The 22,512-nt window shown below is 50.0% G+C and overlaps 1 long non-coding RNA gene across 1 annotated transcript; it reads left to right on the top strand.

Annotated features, from left to right (window-relative positions):
- The first annotated feature begins 19,236 nt into the window (after positions 1-19,236).
- LOC147113861 (uncharacterized) lies at positions 19,237-21,948 on the top strand. The gene is made up of 5 exons (XR_015079293.1): positions 19,237-19,525; positions 19,641-19,727; positions 19,817-19,995; positions 20,091-20,184; positions 20,676-21,948. It is a non-coding gene; the product is annotated as an uncharacterized LOC147113861 (long non-coding RNA).
- Positions 21,949-22,512: the final 564 nt, after the last annotated feature.

Below are 22,512 nucleotides of genomic sequence, written 5' to 3'. Positions count from 1 at the left end.
TACAATATAGCAGAGACAGCCTTGTAGTTGCAATCCTTAGCCAAAGCCTTAAGATCCTGCAGAAAATCATCCAGGGATTCCTCGGGTAATTGCTTGCGAGTAGACAAAAGATAACTGGTGTATACTTCATTAACCGACTTAAGGTACTGGGCCTTAAGAGCTGCAAGGGCCTCTTCATACGTAGTAATATCTTCAAATATAGAGTAAGTTTGATGACTTACCAAGTTGGTTAAAAGACCCAACTTGTTAACCGTCGGATTGATCGATGCGATGAAGTATTCAAAACATCGAAGCCAATGCGTAAATTTCTTCGATGCATCTGCCGAATGGGGATCGATATCCAGACGCTCTGGTTTCAAAAATCGATCCATCTTCCAAAGTTGTTACTTAATAAAATTGATGTGCCAAATAACTGCCTGAATCCATGATGTTACAACTTAAAACTCAGGGCTTTGATGAAGTAAGAATCTTGGCATCAAGTTAACAAAGGGCAACCATCATTCATCACCAACCCAGCCCTTATGAGTAAAACCCAGCTCTTATAAATAAGACTCACACCAATCAGGAGGATCCATAAAGGCGCTCTTTTGGTTGAACCAAACATAAACAAATAGACTGTAACTAATTAAACTTTAAATAAACCTTAAAAAATCAAATTAAAATTTGGTTGTCCAAATCAATTATGCACTCCAGTCCCCCTGGCGCCCACCGGTCGCGGAAGGACTCGAGCGAGCCGGCGGACACCGCGTGCTCCATCTCCAGGGCCACCTGGGCGCGAACATGGCCGCGGAAGAGAGGGAGGCAATCTGGCTGGACGACCCCCTCAACCGCCCGCTGCCTGGACCAATTGATGGCTTTTTTAGCCAGGCCCAGGAGCAGACCCACAAGGAGGTCCTCCAACCTGCCCGCTCCCCTCCGCACCGGGTGACCGTAGATCAAGAGCACGGGACTGAAGTGCAACCAAAAATCGAGGAGCAGCCCCTTCAAATAATGGAAGAGGGGCTGCAACCTCTCACACTCCGTGTATATATGAAACACGGACTCCTCCAGGCCGCAGAAAAGACAGGTGGCCTGGGAGTCCGTGAACCTACTTAAAAATATATTGCACGGGACTGCTCCGTGCAACACCCTCCAGGCCAAGTCCCCAATAGAACAAGGGAAGACTCTCGCATAGAGAGCCCTCCATTGGGGACCTCCGCCGGAAGGCAAGACGGCACGCCAAGGCGTGTCCGGACGGCAGGCGAAGATGGCAAAGTGGAGAGTGTGCAGGAGCAGCCCGTACAGGAAACACCTCCGTGCGGAATGAAAAGGCATGGAGGGTATTTCCTCGAGACGGCTCAAGTTGTGAGGCGCCGGCTCCCGAGGGGAGTTTCGGGGCCGGGCGCCGATGAGGAATTCCGTCCAAACGGGGGAAAGCTCGGGCGGGATCGCCCCACGCGCTTGAGCCGCCTCGATACACCTTGTGGCGCCGGGGCGCAGTGTCGCTTTCATCAACTCGATGGCATTGACCGCGAGCTGGACGTTGGCCCAAGACATGCGCCGCGCCAACTCCTCCGGCGCCATCCAGCCCGCTCCTCCGCCATCGAGCAGGTCCCCGACTCTCGTCACCTTGCCAGGCACAGCCCTGCGCTCCGCCAGCCACCCGAACCCGCGGACGTGGAGGAGCGGATTCCTGAGCAGCGGCTCCCGAAGGATAGCCGCCATTCCTGATGGGGGAGAGCTGCGCCTGGAAGTGACGCAGTTCCAAACCCATAGCAGATCCTGGTAGAAGACAGGCAGCTCCCGCAGGCTCGCACGCGTGCCGCCCACTTTCACAAACAGGAGCTGCATGTCGTAATTGAGGCCGTGCAGCTGGCGGAAAAAATACGTCGCCAGCGCACACCATCTCGGAGGATTCTCGACGTACAGGTATCTCTGCAGCGTCTGAAGACGGAAAGTCGCAGCCTGGGTGCGAAGGCACACCAGCGCCTGACCGCCCTCCCTAAGCGGGAGACTCAGAACCGCGGCAGAGACCCAGTGCTTCCTTTTGCCCCAGAAGTCGATGAGCTTCTTCTGCATCTTGGCGACAAACGCAGTGGGAGGGATCAAAGTGACCAACCGGTACCACAACATGGCGGCCACCAGCCGGTTTATGACCAGCGCTCGACCCCTGTAGGACAACACTCGGAGCAGTCCTGTCCAGCGTCGTAAGCGAGTGGTGACTTTGGCCTCCAACTCTTGCCAGTTCGCCGGCCAGGCGTCCTCGGCAGGGCTAAGGTAGACTCCCAAGTAGAGGAGGTGCGTGGTGCTCCAGACGAAGGGCCTGAACTCCTCCAGCAGGGAGTCCACCCGCCACTGACCCACCAGGAGTCCGGAACATTTCTCCCAGTTGATCTTGGCGGAGGATGCGTCCGAGTAAATCTGCTGGCATTCCCGCATCCTCCGCAAATCAGCGGGATCCGTGACCATGAGCACATCATCGGCGTAAGCCGAGAGGACCACCTCCATGCCCGGCGCTTGCAGAGCCAGTCCCGTCAACCTCTTCCGCAAGAGGCGCAGGAAAGGCTCTACGCAGAGGGTGTATAACTGACCGGACATGGGGCATCCCTGACGCACCCCCCTCCCGAAGCGAAGGGGCGCCATCAAGGACCCGTTAACTTTAATCAGACACTCTGCGGCAGCGTACAGAAGTCGGATCCGGGCGACAAAATGCGTCCCGAACCCGAATGCGCGCAGAGTCCCGAAGAGATACTCGTGATCCACCCTGTCGAACGCCTTCTCCTGATCGAGGGAAAGGAAGGCGACCGACAGACCAGCCCTTTGGGAATGGTGGATCAGGTCCCGGACCAGATGGATGTTATCATGGATAGTCCAGCCCGGGACCGTGTAGGACTGGTCGGGGTGGATCATGTGGGCCAGCACGGCGCCAAGGCGGGCAGACATGGCCCTGGCAAAAATTTTATAGTCCGTGCTGAGGAGGGAGACCGGGCGCCAGTTCTTAAGGAGGCGGAGATCGCCCTTCTTAGGCAGCAGGACAATAACCGCCCTGCGCCAAGAGAGGGGCATCTCCCCGGTCGCCAAACTTTCCCCCAGGACCCACGCGTAGTCGCCCCCCAAGACGTCCCAGAACGCCCTGTGGAACTCCACGGTCAGCCCGTCCAGCCCCGGGGACTTTCCCCTGGAGAGCTGGCGGAGGGCGCCGGTCAGCTCCTCCGGACTCAGAGGAGCGTCCAATTTTTCGGCGCCCTCCAGGCCGACCTTCAGCAGGTCCTCCCACAAAACTCTGCGCGCATCCTCGCTGGACGGATCCGGAGAGAACAGAGCCCTGTAATAGGCGCGGGCCTCCGTGCTGATTCCCTCCGGATCCGAGACCAGAGATCCGTCGTCGGCCAGCAGCCCCAAGAGCTGCTTACGGACCCCCCGTCTTTTTTCCAGCGAGTAGAAGAAGGGGGAGCCGCGGTCCAGGTCCCGCAGGAACTGGATCCGTGACCTCACATACGCGCCTCGGGACCCGACGAGCTGCAGGTCCTTCAGCGCGCCCTTCTTCTCTTCGTACACCTTCCGCAGGGCCTGGTCCTCGACGACTAGACTGAGACGGGACTCCAGGCCGAGCACCTCCTTCTCCAACCGCCCGACCCGAGCCTCCCGCCTCTTGGTCGACCCCTTCGCGTACTCCTGACAGAAGAGACGGACGTGAGCCTTGCCCACGGCCCACCATAGCCTCAAGGAGGGGAAGCCCCCCTGCTTCTCCAGTCGGCCCAGAACCGACGAAACGAATCCCGGAACCGCGCGTCCTCCAGCAGCAGGTTGTTAAAATGCCAGTACGCGGACCCCCCCCGCACGCGCAGCGGAAGGAGCTCCGCCCACACCAGGTGGTGGTCCGTGCACAGCACCGGCCACATGGAAGCCACCGGAACGCAGGAGACGTACGCCCGGGAAACGTAAAGGCGGCCGATTCTGGACCTTCCTCCTCCAGACCCCACGTAAGTGAAGGCGCTGGTAGTCGGGATGGAGATTTCGCCAGACGCCCACCAAGTCGAAGGACCCGACCAGGTCCCTCAACTTCTCCATTGCCGCCGGGCATCGCAGGGGACCCGGACGGTCCCTCGTCTCGAGGGTGCAGTTAAAACCCCCCCCGAGGATGACGCACTCGCCCACGTCGATGGAGCCCAGAAGAGCGGACACTTCTTCAAAGAAGTGCATTTGCTGCGCACCGGCCTGAGGGGCATACACGTTCACTAGATGGAGCGGCACGCCCCCCCAGGCAAACAGTGACCTGGTGCAAGCGGCCCGGCACGTGCTCCTTGACCCCCAAGATTTCCGGCTGAAAATGCGGGGCCAGCAAGATAGCCACCCCGCTGGAAACGTTGGAGAGGTGACTCATGCTGACCCCTCCTTGCCACTCCAGGAGCCACGTGGCCTCATCTCCCGGAATGGTGTGGGTTTCTTGCAGGAAGCACACCGCATACTTCCCATCCCGAAGGACCGAAAGGTTATTAAATCTGCGGCGAGCCTCCCTGCTGCCGTTGATGTTGAGGCTGGCTATGGTTATCTTCATATCAGAAGCATAGTGCAACCTCTACCTACACCTAACGGGAGGAGGGAGCGCAGCCGCTAGTCGACCGCCACTCCCTCAGCAGCCCAGTGAGGAACGACCTGAGCTGACGCAGCTCGAGCGGGCTCACGTCCGCGCCCATGATCTTGACGGTGGCGCGGACCGACCCAATGAGCAGCGCCAGCTCCGACCACCTGGCGAGGGCCAGTCGGGTCTTGTTTTGACGACCCTGGCACATGGCCACAAAATCCTGGAGTTCCCTGACGGGAATGAGGGGAGACTCGGCGAGGGGTACGAGGTCATCCATCGCCTCGTCGGCGATGGAATCCAACTCGTCCTCCGCGCCCATCACCGAGTCCCCGTCCTCCTCCGGGGGGTCGGCACCAGCGGCCGAACTGTCTGTCGCGCAGTGCGCAGCGAACGGCTCGGCCGCATCGGCTGGCCCCACCTCTGCCCGGATCCCACCCCCAGAATCGGTGGCAGAGGATTCCTCCCTGGGCTCCTCCGGGGGCGCCGGGCCAGAAGACGGCGGCGGTTCGGAGTCCCCCTCCGCCTCAGACGCCAGAACGTCCGGAGAAATCGGGGAGTAAACAAATGGAAATTCCTCTAGGACGTCCGGCGCCGGAGTCACAGTCAGGGGGCCCTCCCCCTCCACGCCACCAGCCTCCGACCCAGCGGAAGGGGTGCCTTCAACTAAACCCCCGACCAGGTCAAGCAGCCCCTGGGTAATGTCCGGGTCATATTGGGCGAGCTCATTTTCCTCAAGCTCGCCCGACCCAGACCCCAGGCCGCCCGACCCGGCGAGAGGTAACGGCACCGAGAGAATATCAGTTTCAATTTCTGCCGCGGGTTGTTCCGCGACCCCCCCCACGGGCAGGGTCTCATCCCCATCCCCAGGAGGCACGTGCCGGACAGACACATCTGCCTCAGCCTCCCGAGTGACAGGCGACCCCTGCCGATCGCTGGTGATGATGACAGCGGGGGGGGGCGGGCGCAGTACCCGCGGCGGGCGACGACTCTCCCAGGTCGGAGGGACCTTCCTCCTCCCGGTCCTCCTCCTCCTCTAGGGGGTTGCGCCTTTTTAGCACGGAGGGAGCGAGCGAGACCTCCATGTCTGCAGAGGCCTCCTCCTCTGCTCCCTCCGGCGGAGCATGTTTGTCGGTTTCCTCGGGCCCGAGCCCAGCCGCAGGTATTGACGTTTCCGCCTCGCCGGTCGCGACCACAGGCTCGGGCACGAGGTCCCTCCCACCCTCGTCTGCCCTGACCAACTCCGCGATGAGCGCGGGTGTCAGGGGCTCCAGGTTCAAGGGCCGGCCCTCCACGGGGGGACCCGCCCAAAGGTGTTTGGTTTTTCTCCACGCCTTTCTTCCGCCTGGACGTGCTCCCTCCCCCCCGCCGGAGGCCTTGATGGCATCGGCCTCCGGCGTTGACCGCGCATCGGTTGTTCGGGGGGCGCGGCCAGACCCGGGGAGAGGAGCGGCGGCGGCGCCAGCCTCAGCCGCACCAGATGATCCGGCGGCCTTGGAGGTGGGGCAGTTTTTCCGGATGTGCCCCACCTCCTTGCAGGCGTGGCACCGCACACCGTCCGCCGTCCAAAAGGCACGATAGGCGGTCCCCGCATGGAGGACGACGAATGCCCCGTCGGTGTCCTCCTCCCGCGCCAGCTGAATGAAGACCTGGCGCCGGAAGGAGAAGACGTGCCGAAGGCTGGCTTCCCGGCAGCCGAGCGGGATAGGCGTGATCCCCGACCTCACCTCCCCAAGTTGGCGCAAGTGGGGGCGGAGGAGCTCACCAGGAATATAGGGCGGGACGTTGGATATAACGATCCTCCGCGCGGTGGCCTCAAGAGGATCCACTGGCAGGAAGGTCCCGCCCACGGTGAGCCCCTTGGCGACGGCCGGGGACACCGCCCGCTCCGACCCCAGGAAGAACACAGCCTTCCCGTACATTTTTGAGGCGGCGAAGATGGCTGAAGGGCCGACAACCCCAGCCATGGCCTTTACACACGCCTCAATAGTCATTGTGGGGTGGGTGTAGCTCTTCACCCAAGCTTTTTAGTGATCAATCTGAAAGGTGACGGGGCAGCAGAAGCAGCGGGAGCAGCCATGGCTGTGGCTGCCACCGCCGCATATGACCTTGCTGGCCCCGTCACCGGTGATGAAGTAGTCGCCATTATGGGTGGTGTTTTTTAGAAGAGCTACACTCACCCCAAGTCACAGGCCTGAAAGTGATAATGGCCTCAGGTTAATTAGTGTCTTCTCTTGAGCAGAGGGAGCTGTTAAATTGAAGGCACACCTCTCCCCTTATTAACTAAAATTGGGAGAGGGGCCTTCTCCCCTCTGCTCAAGTGGCAATTAATGTATATAAAATAGAGGTGCCTCAGAGAGAGAGGCAAAGAGAGACGAAGAGAGAGAGAGAGGGGGGGTTGGGAAGGAGGGAGGCCGCAAGGGCAGGGTCACCACTCAGGATGGTGGGTGGGTGTCGGCAGGGGTGCACTCTCCGATGGAAAAAATAAAGTCTGTTGTTGGTCTTCCGGTGGGGGGAGAAGAGGTCTTCACCCGGGAAAGCTGGAGAATGCCCAGGCTCAGTCCTTTCCACCAGGTCTTAAATGGGTTGATTGACTTCGCCTAGGCAGCTCCAGCTGTCCCAGGTCAGGCAGTGGAAGGGGTGTTTTAATAGTGGTGTGTGTGGCCTAGTGTTTTACAAGAGACACACGCACAGACACCCCTTGGTGTTCCGGCCTTCTGTCTTCTGTCTTCTTTCCTCCCCCCACCTACAAAACAAAGTCTTTAGGAGAGTGCACCTAATAACACCCACCTGTAGATGTTCTTATTCTTCCCTCCTTCCAAAAGGTTCGTTGGTGGTTGTTTCTCTCCCTCTCCCGAAAAGGAGGCCAATTTGGGGAGGCAGTGATGGGAAGGGCCTCTCCCCTGGTTGATGATGAAGTTGGCCTTCCCCTTCCTCCTCTCCTCCTCCGTCCTCTCTCTCCAGGCACCTCAGTAGTTGAAGTTGATGGTAGAAGGAGACCACCACTTTCCACTCTGTTTCTCCTTAGACAGCAAGGCTGAGAATGAGCTGAGCAGGTCCAGTCCCTGCCTTGACTCTCTGTCCAGGTCAAGGCTTCAAACTCAGGGCTTTGATGAAGTAAGAATCTTGGCATCAAGTTAACACAGGGCAACCATCATTCATCACCAACCCAGCCCTTATGAGTAAAACCCAGCTCTTATAAATAAGACTCACACCAATCAGGAGGATCCATAAAGGTGGAGCTAGGGAGGAACATTAGTGGTTACACCTGTAAAACATTTACAGACATTAACAAGTACAAAAACAGACAATCCAGAACACAGAGTTATTTCATCACACCATGCAGACCAGGAAGGTCCCAAGTATGATCGCAAACTTGGGCTGAGTTAGCTGATCTCAAAAGGGTAGCTTTGCGAGTTTTGCAATTGGCCCAAATCTCCTGGACTAAGAATGAGAGAAATCAGCTAGGTTTCCCTCTCCTGATTACTATCCAGTAATCTCTGTTGGAAAATGCACATGAAATCATCAGGTGAAGGCAGGATCAGACTCGGTTCGGATAACTCTATAGTTGAATAGCTAACTGACACTTTGTCTAGGCTGGTACATGATGACTCATCACTTGGGCAAGATACTGGAAGGCTGGACCTGTAACACAGCACTTGCAAGAAAGGTGGGGAGAAAGGATAATGTAACAGCTCATAAATTAACAGTAAATGTAAGGTTTTTTTGTGCATTTGAGAAACCATATTGGCTGTTCATAAATGAATACCTCAGTTTTTATTTAGTGTGCAGGAGCTGCTAACTGTTTATATACAATTTAACTTCAGCATATGCTGATATATATTTCTAACATTTAAAAAAATCTTTGCCCTGTGTAATATTCAAAAACATATTTCCAGTACACTAAATTTTAGTATCATTATTGCAGCAATTGCAAGGATCACAGAAAAATCAGAATGCAATTAAAAAATTCAATAGAAAAAATTGCTCAAAAGAATTCAAAAATAATCATTACTCTGGATAAGCTTTTTGGAATATAATTATTAGAAAATAAATTCAACAATGATTATATGATTTATTTTTCCTGTTACTTCGCCCATCTTGGAGTAGACACAATCTAGATATTCCAGAGCAACCCTACACTGTGATTTTAGTATTCTTTTTGAGAAAATAAAACAACTAACATCATTTTTTTTTAATGTAGATAGATGTGTGGTTAAATACAAATAATTTCTTCATGCAAACCAGTTTTTCTTTGGTACTTAATGTATATACTTACCATAGAAAACTTACCATAGAAAACAGTGGAAAAATTGGATGTCACTAAGGTCCAGAAGCAGTGGGAAAATGGACTTTGAAGTGGATTTCTGGCCCAGACCCACACAGCAGCATAAGACCTGCGAGGAGTCAGCAGCAGCAGCGGATGGAGGCGGCAAAAGATACAGAGCGCGGGAGGCCGAGGCAGCGGAATTACGAGGAATCGGCAGCAACAGAGGAGGTAGATATACATCCAGCGAATTCCAAAAAGAACAGCAAAAGCAAGGAGTGACGTCACAGGACTGCAGGTAGGTGATTGGTGGGTGAGTATTAGCCTTTTATTCTCCCTAACTTAACTAGATAAACTAATTAATATAAACTATAAATAATCGTGTGAATAAAGTCTTTAACTAAGAGAGCGAGAGAAGCGGCCGGAGATAAATGTAGGCCCAACTTTTAAGACTCTTAGGGGGAGAAATTCGGTATCGCCCCATTTGGGGCGCAATTATCGGCCGGGCACGAAGATTAGCGCCTGGTGCTAATTATCGCCTCCGACAACAAACTTGGCTTTTATCGCCCCTGGAGGTGATTGGAGCGCTAAATCAGGCGCTACACAACTCTCTTAAGGCGCTACCTCAGAGGGCGGGCGCAGTGCAGGTGCTGTCAGTTACCGATTGAACACAGACACACTGGCGCCGGTCAGTTCTTAAAGGGGAGGGTCGATCTTGCTCTGCAGCCACACCCTGCTCAGTGGAGCCTTGAATCTCGGCCTGGGCAGACCTGTGGCTAAATCTAGCAGCCAGACACTATGGAAAGGGCCAGGGAGCAAGCACAGCGCTTCTGCGAGTGGGCTTTGGAGGCTCTGGTTCGCGGGGTGGAGCGCAGAAGATTCATTCTGTACCCAGAGAGTGGCAGGAGGCCTTTGCCAAGCGAGTACAGAAAAGTGTGGAGGGAGGTGGCTCAGAGAGTGTCCTCAAACAGCATGGTGCCTAGGACCCATGTGCAATGTAGGAACAAGTTCAACGACCTCACTCGGGTTGTCAGGGTGAGTGCCTTTTTTTCAAAACCTCTTCATCCCTCCATCTCCACCTTACTTTATGGCCAGAGGGTCTTGAAAGCCCCAATGCCCAACACTCATCCAACACTTATGGCCCTTTCATGAAACACACACGCACATTCCACACTTTGCATACAGTAAGGGCTATTCAACCATGGGAGGCATTTCGGGCAAGACCATGGCTATATATTTACTCAGACGCCGTCCTTTTTCTTGCAGGCCAAGCTGTCTCATAATAGGAGACAGCAGCAATGGACCGGTGGAGGGCGGCCTCAGCTGCAACCCCTCAGCGATCTTGAGGAGCGCGTCCACAGGATTGTGGCAAGCCGGGTGATTGGTCCCGTCGCCACTGGAGACGCCGACCCCGTTCTGGACAGCAATGGTAAGGTCATCACCTTTTTGTCCTCTCTCCTTCCACTTGTTCCTCACAACACCAACCTTTGACACTTTCAATCCAAATCACTAAATCGCTGCACTCATGCCTCCCTTGCTGCCACCCTGTCCTCACGCTAAAGCCACTGTTGTACCTCCCTGCTTTCAGATGGTGAGTCACCAGGTGAGGAGACGGGCCCTCAAGCTGCCAGTGAAAGTGAAGCTGAAGGTGAGGAGGAAGAGGAAGCTGGACCATCAGCGCCACCCTCTACCGAGGCAGCCCATGCCTATACTGGGGACAAGCCTTGCCTGGAGGGGAGCAGGGGGGAATGGTCTGATGAGGGTGAAGCTCCAGGACCCAGCGGGCTGCAGCAACGTGAGGGGGGTAGGGAAGCTCGGGGGCCTTTTCCCTGGACGGAGAGTATGGCCTCGAGTCCTGCTGCACTGGACGCAGACGAGGAGCGGGTCCTCGCTGAAATGAACGCCCAGCTGGAGCAAAGGCACACTGAGCTCATGGCTGCAGTGGCAAGGATACCCGAATCCATTGAATCACTGGCAAGGAGTGTGGAACACTTCGCTGTAGCACAGGCGGCTGCCACGCAAATGCTAAGTGCTGCAATGCAGTCAGTGGCTGGTCTCATACAGACGCAGATTGAGGCCACGCAAGCACTGACTGCTGCCACCCTCGCTGGATCGGGCAGATTTCCCCGGGGCTCTCACCGCGCCGCAGCAGGCCAGCAATCTGTGCTCCATCAGATTGCTCCGGTTGCTGAAGTGCTGCCCCGTGGGAGTGCCAGTATGTCGGTCGAGCAGGGAGTTGCTGTCCTCTCTCAAGATGACAGCAATCCTGCTGCCACCACTGGCACTTCTCCACTGTAGGACAGACTGCTGCCGCCCATGCAGAGTTGGAGCAGTCAGCAGCCGGGCCCTCCAGGCCCAGAGCTGGTCTAGGCCGTCCCGCAAGGGCATCTGCAGTCTCAGTTTCTGACACTCAGCAGCCTTCCCCCAGCCTTGCTCCAGCCACTGGGGTCCCATTACAGAGGAGCTGCAGGGTGGGAAGGGGGCAATTTCGCAAGGGAAGCAGATCACCCTCGAAGGGCAAAAAGTAGGAGGCGTGGCAAAATGTCTTTCATTGTTTTATTGAAAACCGAGGTTCGTGGTCAAATTTTTGTTACTGTTTTGGACGTTGTCTCCAGGTTGTGAGAGCCAGTTATGTGAATGACTGCTTTTTTTTGTGTTTCATTCTATTACTTTGTCAGGCGGAAATGAGACACAGTTTGTGAAATAAAGAAGTGTCTGTATTCAAAATGTGCATGTTTGGTCTTTGCACTCATTGTTGCCTTGACCGGCTTAGGGGTTGCGGGATGGTTTCATTCAGGTTGTTTGAATGGCAGAAGCCATTCCCTCAGAGGGGGCCTAGAAGCGACTTGCTATGAGCCTTTGACGGATGACCCTTCCACTTTGTGCCTCCCTCCCACCTTGGTGCTGCTGATGATCATCCTCCTCATCTTCCTCTTCCGCTGGTGCTCCAAAGTCTGCTGGCATTGGCTGGGTCCTGAGGATTGCCAAGTTATGCAGCATGCAGCACACAACAACGAAGTGGGAGACTCACTCAGGCGAGTACTGCAGGGCTCCTCCAGAATGGTTTAGACAGCGGAACCGTTGCTTGAGCACGCCGATTGTGTGCTCAATGATGTTCCTGGTAGCTTGATGGCTCTCGTTGTATTGTAGCTCAGTAGGGGTGCTGGGCGAACGGAGTGGTGTCATCAGCCAGGTGCGCAGAGGATATGCCTTGTCCCCGAGAAGCCAACCTCCTGGGTGATGCGGTGCCTGGAAAAAGTCTGCCACAGAAGTCTGGCGCAGGATGAAGGCATCGGGACTGCTGCCTGGAAAGTGGGCATTGACAGCGAGCATCAGCTGTCTGGTCACAGACCAACTGGACGTTAAAGGAATGGAAGCCCTCCCAGTTGCGGAAATCCTCGGCATTCTCTTGCGGCGCCCGCAAAGCCACATGCGCGCAGTCAATGGCGCCCTGCACCATGGGGAAGCCCGCTATCACCGCAAAGCCCATTGCGCGTTCTTGCTGCTTGTCCGGGGTCATGGGGAAAGAGATGTACTCTCGTCTCCTTTTAAAGAGGGCATTTGTTACCTGACGGGTGCAGCAATGCACCGCGAACTGGGAGATATTGGCGATGTCTCCAGTAGCTGATTGAAATGAGCCGGTGGCATAAAAGTTGAGAGCCACTGTTATCTTCACTGCCACTGACAGAGACGTCCTGCTCCCCAGTGGAGGCTGCAGATCTGGCTGAAGCAGGTGGCAGAGCTCAGTGACCACCTCCTTGCTGAATCGCAGCTTTCGCAAACACTGCTCCTCAGACATATTAATGTAGGAGAACTGTTGGTGAAAAACCCTGGGAGGGTAAGGTCTCCTGTACCGAGGCCTGTTGGCCCTCCTCCGTCTGGCCATGATTGCCACTCTCTCTTTGCGTCTCTGTGCCCTCCGAATGTGAGGGAGAAGGACGCGTTCCCATTCATTGCAGCCCCCATAGTATCTGGCCAATCAAAGTTATGAAGGTCAAAAAGCAAAGTACCTGCAAAGTTATGGTCAGAAGCCAAAACTACCTCAGACAGCATTGACTCAATGTAGAAGTCTCTCTTTCTCTCTTTGTCTCACTGCAAATCTCTCTCTCTCTTGGAACGAGTGGTGCAAAAATGGCTACCACACAAAAGCCAGGAAGAGGCCCCCTTTAAATAGCGCTCCCACAGCGACTGGGAAGCATTCCAGTCAACCTGTCGTTGGTAGCGCCAGGCGGAAAGGAGGGGAGCGCCACTGAATTTCCGGTCCGGGGCGCCCCAAGGGCGTTGCACTCTCGAATGATGTCAAGATCTGCGTGCGCAGGAGATCGGGCGGTATTGTTTAGCGCCACCACAAAATGTCCGGTCAATTTCACGAGAGGCGCAGATATCGCCGTGCCCGGGCACTAGTTGGTTTGCGCCCCACTTAGCGCCCTCTTAAGGCGCTAACGTGTGGTGCTACCAACTGAATTTTTCCCCCTTAGTCTTAAGTTTATTCCTGTAAGTTAGTTAATAGTCGAATAACTAGGGGCATCGCAGGGCACCTCAGCCCCGTGGAATGCACATCCTGTGCCATGTGGGAACTCCCAAGATGCTTCCAGTGTCCTGGACAACCACATGTGCAGGAAGTGTCGTCCGCTTGAGGAGCTCGAGCTCCGGGTTTAGGAGCTTGTGCAGCAGCTGGCATCACTGCGATGCATCCGTGAGGCTGAGAGCTAGGTGGATAGCACGTTTCAGGAGGTGGTCACCCCGCAGTGTAAAAGTGTGCAGGCAGAGAGGGAACGGGTGACTGTCAGACAGACAAGGAGGACCAGCTAGGTAGTGCAGGAGTCCCCTGAGTGCATCTCATTCTCCAGCCATACTGGTGAGGGTAATGGTTCTTCTGGGGAGTACAGCCAGAGCCAAGTCCACAATACCATGGGTGGCTCAGCTGTACGGGTGGTGGTGGGGAGGAGGAAGAAGATCAGGAAGGCAATAGTGGTAGGGGTTTCATAGAAACATAGAAGATAGGAGCAGGAGTAGGCCATTCGGCCCTTCGAGCCTGCTCCGCCATTCAATGAGATCATGGCTGATCATCCAAATTCAGTACCCTGTCCTTGCCTTCTCCCCATATCCCTTGATCCCTTTAGCCTCAAGAAATATATCCAACTCTTTCTTGAATATATTTAATGAACTGGCCTCCACCGCCCTCTGTGGCAGAGAATTCCACAGGTTCACCACTCTCTGGGTGAAGAAATTCCTCCTCATTTCAGTCCTAAATGGCTTACCCCTTATCCTTAGACTATGACCCCTGGTTCTGGACTCCCTGACCATCAGAAACATCCTTTCTGCATCTAGTCTGTCCAGATCTGACAGAATTTTATAGGTTTCGATGAGATCCCCTCTCAATCTTCTAAACTCCAGTGAGTATAAGCCCAATTGACACAATCTCTCCTCGTACGTCATTCCTGCCATCCCAGGTATCAGCCTGGTGAATCTTCGCTGCACTCCCTCCATGGCAAGAACGTCCTTCCTCAGGTAAGGTGACCAAAACTGCACACAATACTCAAGGTGCGGTCTCACCAAGGCCCTGTACAACTGCAGCAAGACACCCTTGTTCTTGTACTCGAACCCTCTTGCTACGAAGGCCAACATACCATTTGCCTTCTTAACCGCCTGCTGCACCTGCATGCTTACCTTCAGCGACTGGTGCACAAGAACACCCAGGTCTCTTTGCACTTCCCCTTCTCCCAATCTATTGCCATTCAAATAATAATCTGCCTTCCTGTTTTTGCCACCAAAGTGGATAACCTCACATTTATCCACATTATAGTGCATTTGCCATGTTTCTGCCCAATCACCCAACCTGTCCAAATCGTACTGGAGTTTCATGATAATTACGGGAACAGACGGGCGTTTCTGTGGCCGCATATGTGATTCCAGGATCGTATGTTGCCTCCCTGGTGCCATGGTCAAAGATGTCACTGAGCGGATGCAGAACATTCTGAGGGAGAATGGTGAAGAGCCAGAGGTCGTGGTCCATGTCGGTACCAACGACAGAGGCAAAAAAAGAGATGAGGTCCTGGAAGCAGATTTTAGTGAGCTAGGAAAGAGATTAAAAGGCAGGCCCTGTGCCACGAGCTAGTGAGTATATAGAAATAGGAGGATAGAGCAGATGAATGCGTAGCTAGAGAGATGGTGCAGGAGGGAGGGCTTCAGATTCCTGGGACATTGGGACTGGTTCTGGGGGAAGTGGGACCTGTACAGGCCGGACGGGTTGCCTCTCAACAGAGCCGAAACCAATATCCTCACGGGGGGGTTTGCTTGTGCTGTTGGGGAGGGTTTAAACTAATTTGGCAGAAGGATGGGCACCAGGATGTAGCATTAGAAAGGAGAAACAAAGTGCACAAAGGATGGGGCGTGACAGATAGTAGTAGAGTAAGAAATGGTAAAGTATTTTGTGGGGTCAGATTAAGAGAGAATATAAGGTCTAAAACAGGTTTACGGTGCATATGTGTAAATGCATGAAGCCTGCTATATAAGGTTGGTGAGCTGCAGGTGCAAATAGACACATGGGAGTCTGATGCTGTGGCGATAACGGAGACCTGGCTCAAAAAAGGACAAGATTGGGCTTTAAATATCCCTGGATATAAGGTGTTCAGGAAAGATAGGGAAGGAAAGAAAGGAGGTTGGGTGGCAGTATTGGTTAAGGAAAATGTTACAGTGCTGAAGAGAGAGGATGTCCTGGAGGGGTCAAGGACAGAATCTATATGGTTAGAGTTAAGAAATAATAGAGGTGCCATTATACTACTAGGTTTATTCTATAGGCCACCAACTAGTGGGAAAGACACGGGAGCAAATTTACAGGGAAATTACTTAGAGGTGCAAGAACTATAGAGTACTAATAATGGGGGACTTCAATTATCCTAATATAGACTGGGATAATAATAGTGTAAAGGGCAGAGATGGGGGAAGAATTTCTGAAGTGTGTTGAGGAGAACTTTCTTGGTCAGTACGTTTCCGGCCCAACGAGGAAGGGAGGCATTGCTGGATCTGGTTCTGGGGAATGAGGTGGGTCAAGTGGAGCAAGTATCAGTAGGGGAACATTTAGAGAACAGTGATCACAGTATCATAAGGTTTAGATTAGCTATGGAAAAGGATAAGGAGCAATCTAGAGTAAAAATACTTAATTGGAGGAAGGCAAATTTCAGTGGGTTGAGAACAGATCTTGCCCAGGTAAATTGGAATCAAAGATTGGCAGGCAAAACTGTAATCGAACAATGGGCTGCCTTTAAAGAGGAGATGGAACGGGTGCAGTCGAGGTACTTCCCATGAGGGGAAAGGTCAGGCAACTAAAGCCAGAGCTCCCTGGATGATAAAGGAGATAGCGAGTAAGATGAAGAAGAAAAAGAGCGTGTACGACATGTCAGGTTGAGAATACAAGTGAGAATCAGGCTGAATATAGAAAGTTCAGAGGGGAAGTGAAGAAGGAAATAAGAGGGCAAAGAGAGAGTATGAGAATAGATTGGCAGCTAACATAAAGGGGAATTCAGAAGTCTTCTATAGGCATATAAATAATAAACAGGTAGTAAGAGGAGGGGTGGGGCCAATTGGAGACCAAAAAGGAGACCTACGCATGGAGGCAGAGGGCATAGCTGCGGTACTAACTGAGTACTTTCCCTCTGTCTTTACCAAGGAAGAAGATGCTGCCAAAGTCATCGTCAAAGACGAGGTAGTGGAGATATTGGATGAGATAAAAATTGATAAAGAGGAGGTACTAGAAAGGCTGTCTCAAGTTAACGTTAATAAGTCACCAGGACCGGATGGGATGTAACCTAGGATGCTGAGGGAGGTTAAGGAGGAAATTGCGGATATTGGCCATAATCTTCCAATCCTCCTTAGATACAGGCGTTGTGCCAGAGCACTGGAGAATTGCAAATGTTACACCCTTGTTCAAAAAAACGTGTAATGATAAACCCAGCAACTACAGGCCAGTCAGTTTAACCTCGGTAGTGGGGAAGCTTTTGGAAATGATAATCCGGGACAAAATTAATAGTCACTTGAACAAGTGTGGATTAATTAAGGAAAGCCAGCACGGATTTGTTAAAGGCAAACCATGTTTAACTAACTTGATCGAAATTTTTGATGAGTTAACAGAGAGGGTTGATGAGGGTAATGCGGTTGACGTGACACTTTATCAAACGCCTAAAGGTGTTTGATAAAGTGCCACATAATAGGCTTGCCAGTAAAGTTGAAGCCCATGGAATAAAAGGGACAGTGGCAGCATGGATACAAAATTGGCTAAGTGACAGGAAACAGAGTAGTGCTGAACGTTTTTTTTTGGACTGGAGGAAGGTAGACAGTGGTGTTCCCCAGGGGTCGGTAATAGGATCACTGCTTTTCTTGATATAAATTAATGACTTGGACTTGGGAGTACAGGGCACAATTTCAAAATTTGCAGATGACACAAAACTTGGAAGTATAGTGAACAGTGAGGAGGATAGTGATAGACTTTAAGAAAACCTAGACAGGCTGGTGAAATAGGCGGACACGTGGCAGATGAAATTTAACGCAGAAAAGTGCAAAGTGATACATTTTGGTTGGAAGAACGAAGAGAGGCAATATAAACTAATGGTACAATCCTAAAGTGGGTGCATGAACAGAGAGACCGGGGGTATATGTGCACAAATTGTTGAAGGTGGCAGGGCAGGTTAAGAAAGCGGTTAAAAAAGCATACGGAATTCATAAGTAGAGGCATAGAATACAAAAGCAAGGAAGTTATGATGAACCTTTATAAAACACTGGTTCAGCCTCAACTAGCGTATTGTGTCCAATTCTGAGCACCGTACTTTAGGAAGGATGTGATGGCCGTAGAGAGAGGGTACAGAAAAGATTTACGAGAATGATTCCAGGGATGAGGGACTTCAATTACGTGGATAGACTGGAGGAGCTGGAGTTGTTCTCCTTAGAGCAGAGACGGTTGAGAGGAGATTTTTTAGAGGTATTCAAAATCATGAGGGGTCGAGAGTAGATGGAGAGAAACTGTTCTCATTGGCAGAAGGGTCGAGAACCAGAGGGCACAGATTCAAGGTAATTGGCAAAAGAACCCAAGGAGACATGAGGAAAAGCTTTTTTACACAGCGAGTGGTTAGGATCTGGGATGCACTGCCTGAAAGGGTGGTGGAGGCAGACTCAATCGTGGCTTTCAAAAGGGAATTGGATAAGTACCTGAAGGGAAAAAAAAATTGCAGGGCTATGGGGAAAGGGCAGGAGAGTGGGACTAGCTGAAGTGCCCTTGCAGTGAGTCGGCATGGTCTTGATGGGCCAAATCACCATCTCCTGTGCTGTAACCATTCTATGATTCTATGAAAGGTGAGAAATCTGTAGTGCACTGAAATACAGTCAGAAGCTCAACAGGTAACAGCAGCAGATAATCTATCCAATAGTCAGGCTATCAAAACAGTTAACTGGTTAGCTGTCTAGGGTTTTTACCTTAAAATAACCTGTAACAACCTTGAACTCTGATCACTGCTATAATTAATGCTCAGCATGAGTTAATGTTGATTTATGGTGATGCATTGAATTGCCTGCATAACTTCAACTACTCATTTTGTTAAGTAACTGTCCATTAATGATTTGCTATTCAAACTTCTAGATAACTCTGACTACATCTATTCATATCTATTAAATGTTCATGTATCCAACGTTAACTTTAAATTGTGATTTTGTAACCAATAAAAAGTCTTATTGTGCATGACCGGTTGTATGACGTCTTCCTTAATGTTTCGTCAAGAAAGGGTTAATTCATTCAGTAGCTTGTAGGGATCCTAATCGAGGGTTGAACTAAAATTGAAATTTAATTCAAACTTGTTTATTGTAAGGATCATTCAGCGAGCTGACTTGCGCACCACTCACTCCTAGACTTATGCTGGAAGGTAAACTCCAGGCAATTCCCAGCGAGGATGTTAAGGATTCATCTGGCACATCAGCATATATTTGTCAGGGTACCAAAACCCAGCATTCTTCTTCTTACACTCCTAATACCTGCTTCTTTGGCTCAACATCCATTTTTTCCTGATAAAACCTCGGTATAGGATGTTTTTCTACATTAAAGGTTTTATATAAATGCAAGTTATCAATAGATGAAGCAGGATGAAGGCTGGAATCATCAAAGATAAGAACTGGTAACTATTGGTTCAGTGTGCAGTAGATGTTGAAAAACTGACTCTTCATATAATTGTAAGAAATAAGATTTAAACTGGAATAATTAAAGGGAAGTGGGTGCCACAAATGCTGAAACCTCTGGAATTGAGGAATGTTCACCTTGCCCTGCGGATGCGAATAATGGGCGGTACCTCTTGTGCAGTCTGACCTGTCTGGCATCCATCATTCATCCTCCTCTTCTTACAAACATGTCAGATAAGAGAATTCCCAGTGGGAATTCCATTAGTGCAGGTAATGGTGCTGGAAAATATATATACTGCATATATTTGTAAATGCTTAGAGATGAGGGAAGTTTAAACCATGCCAGTAACCTACTTTTTCTTTACTGCCAGATGGAAGCTTAAATTACAGCTGTTTACCGTGCCTTTCCAACAATCATACAGACACAAAAGCCTGGACTTAGATTGGTTCTGCCCAATTTACAGGATGTAATTAGAACAGGGAGTGGAGATTCACTACCCCTGATCTGCACCCACTTAATGTATCTCACACATTTCCAGGTAGGAGAAAATGTGTACTGGTAGCACCTATCTAAAACAGGCAGGAACTTCATTTTAGTATTAATTTGGGGGGAAGAGAGATGTGTGCACCATTTCCTTATGTTTTGGCCTGCAGGATGTCAATTCGTAATTGTGCCAACGTGAACCAAGCATCCAGGGTTGCATGTGATTGTGTTCATTTAAAGGACAGAGCATTGTTAAGGTGAGTGTTACTTTCACCATTTCATAACTGTTATAAATGTTTCCCTTGGGTTCTTATGAACATCTATGCCAATTGTTCTTTTTTTCCAGCACCATTACCTGCACTAATGGAATTCCCACTGGGAATCCTCTGATCTGATATGTTTGTAAGAAGAGGAGGACGAATGATGGATGCCAGACAGGTCAGACTGCACAAGAGGTACTGCCCATTATTCGCATCCGCAGGGCGAGGTGAACATTCCTCAATTCCAGAGGTTTCAGAATTTGTGGTACCCACTTCCCTTTAATTATTCCAATCCTTTTAAATTTCACATATATGCAGTGTTCCATTCCCACCATTAATGGGCTTCTTGCACTCATCCAGATCTGCACTTGGAGCGATGCTTAATAAGCTGATCTTGGAACATTGGATGCAAACAGCGTGCTTCCATTTGCAACAACGTGCTTTCACTTGCTCAGTAAGTTTGCTTGAAACCCCTTCTAACCATTCAGGTCTAAACTGTACAAATCTAGGCCAAAACGTAATGTGCAGATACATTTTTCTAATATAAAATGGGTGAGTGCTTTGAATAGAAAGTACCCTTTCTCCCACCCCCGCCCCCCCCCCCCCTGATTTTCCTTCACTTTATCACAAATAACAGAGGCAGGACAAGTTATGTTGGAACTTTTTTGGCCTTAAAATCTGGAGATAATCAGTGAGGCTGAAATGGGCTTATCCACTAGTGTAACCATTAAGTATTTTCCCTTGAGTGGTGTCTATCACATCTCAACTGATGTGAAGTTTAGCTAACTAATAGTTGGAAAACATGCTTATGCCTCTGATTGCTTGCTCTCTATATAACATCAGAGCTGTTTTCCAGTATCTGCATGTAAGCAATACATTTTTAACTGTGAAATAGCACTCTGTGGTTCCCCACTGATATCTAGTTTTTTTCCCATTTTGGCATAGAAGAACCTGCAAAACCATTTGTACAAGTCAGTGAATTAACAAACAAAGGACCCATCTGCGCTCTCAAGTGAACATAGAAGATCCCACCGCACTATTCAAAGAAGAATAAGGGAGTTTTCACTGTGTCCTGGCCAGCATTCATCTATTTGTTTTTGGAAATTTTAAGTAAAGAATGATTTTTGTGCGAAAGACAATTAAAATGGAAGATGATCAGTCCTATAATGGACAGTTTTCTGACTGCCAAAGAAGCACCTTGGCTCGAAATTTCCTGAAAATGTGCACCATAGGAATGATGCAGCTGTGGTGTACAGCATTATTTTATCTCCCAAGTTCAAGGAAATTATGGTGTAAGTGACTTATGTCACACCAAAATATCCTTGGATGTCTGCCGCTTAGCCATTATCCCGTACCAAAAGTTTATTATCATAGCTCCGCCCCATTAAAATCAATTGTGTTCACAAATTTCCTAAACTAATGTTATATTTATCGCCGCTGCCACTTAGACTTTAAAGTAATGGCACTGGTGGGCCTTTCGTGATCTGGCGGCAGTGTGATTTATGGCTCCAAGATCAGTTAGGAAAAAAAGGTAAAACTGATTATAGTATTTTGGGCTTGCTCTGATTGAAAGTACCAATTTTTCCAATTGAGAGGGCAGTCATTGGAAAATTAACATTATAGTGTACGCTGCAGTACTATTCAGAACTCAGAATTGTATGTTCTTGTAACATTGAGCATCTTTGCATTTCCAAGTACAAGGTGTGTCTACCTTCTTTAGGATACACTTGAATCTGCAGTTATTACATTTTCAAGAAACTAGTAACTTGCACTGAATTCTTATTTATTTGTTTAATAACCGAAGTCCGGAAGAAAGTTCTCTGTGGTCTGCCAGGAATGGGTCCAGTTAAATTTACACGACCACAATTCAAAACCAGTAACTCCATGAGAAACCATTAACTACTCAAAATAAATGAAAATGGTGGTAATCTGGACAGTACTTGGTGTGCAAGCAGAAATAGCACTTTGTATGTTGGAATGTAGGAAAGGAGAGGGAGACTCACTTCAAACAGGTTAAGGAACCAATTATAGCTAATATTTAGGACTTACTGATTTAGGATTTTTTGAGGAGTTTGAACTATATCACTTCTGCCTTCTTCCTGGCTACATAATTGTGAGAATGTATATTTTTTGCTACCTGATCTATCTATAAAATCTATTATTACCATGAAAAAAAAATCATTAAACAGAAGTTACTTGAAAGAGAACTTTAACTGACCGGCAATGACCAATTGTGTTGAATCAAAATGGTTAAATACACAGGACATTTGGGAAAACAAAATATGTCCCATTATTATTTATATGAACTGAAGAAATTACATTTTTCAGGTTGTCTAAGAATTTATAATGTCAAGCTGGATGGTTCCTATATTGCAAGCTGACGTTTAAATAGGCAGCAGAGACCACAGATTGAGAGAAAATAAAGAAAAGAAAAATGACCAAGTAATTAGGAACCATTTACATTATTCAAACACTCCTATTATTAAATAATGGATTTTGATGGAACATGGCAAAGTGATTGTTGAGCATCATCCATTTTTACAGGGCTACAAAATGTACATCACTTACATAGAAATACAAAGTCACACTGCAATTGAATTTGAAAATTATGAAATAGTCAGTATTGTAGGTTAAATATATTTGATTATTGATAGTTTTGTACTATAGCCTTATTAGGACACTCTTTGTGGTTCTTGTTTGCAAAATTATCCTACTGCAATAATTTATAATCAGATTTTCATGCAACACCTACATTTATGTTGGAAGTAATTCACAATATAAT

This window comes from Somniosus microcephalus, chromosome 8 (genome assembly GCF_052327205.1).
Source record: "Somniosus microcephalus isolate GS21.2 chromosome 8, FLI_Smic_1.0, whole genome shotgun sequence".
Classification (NCBI taxonomy): Eukaryota; Metazoa; Chordata; class Chondrichthyes; order Squaliformes; family Somniosidae; genus Somniosus; species Somniosus microcephalus.
This window is presented reverse-complemented; position numbering and strand designations above follow the sequence as displayed.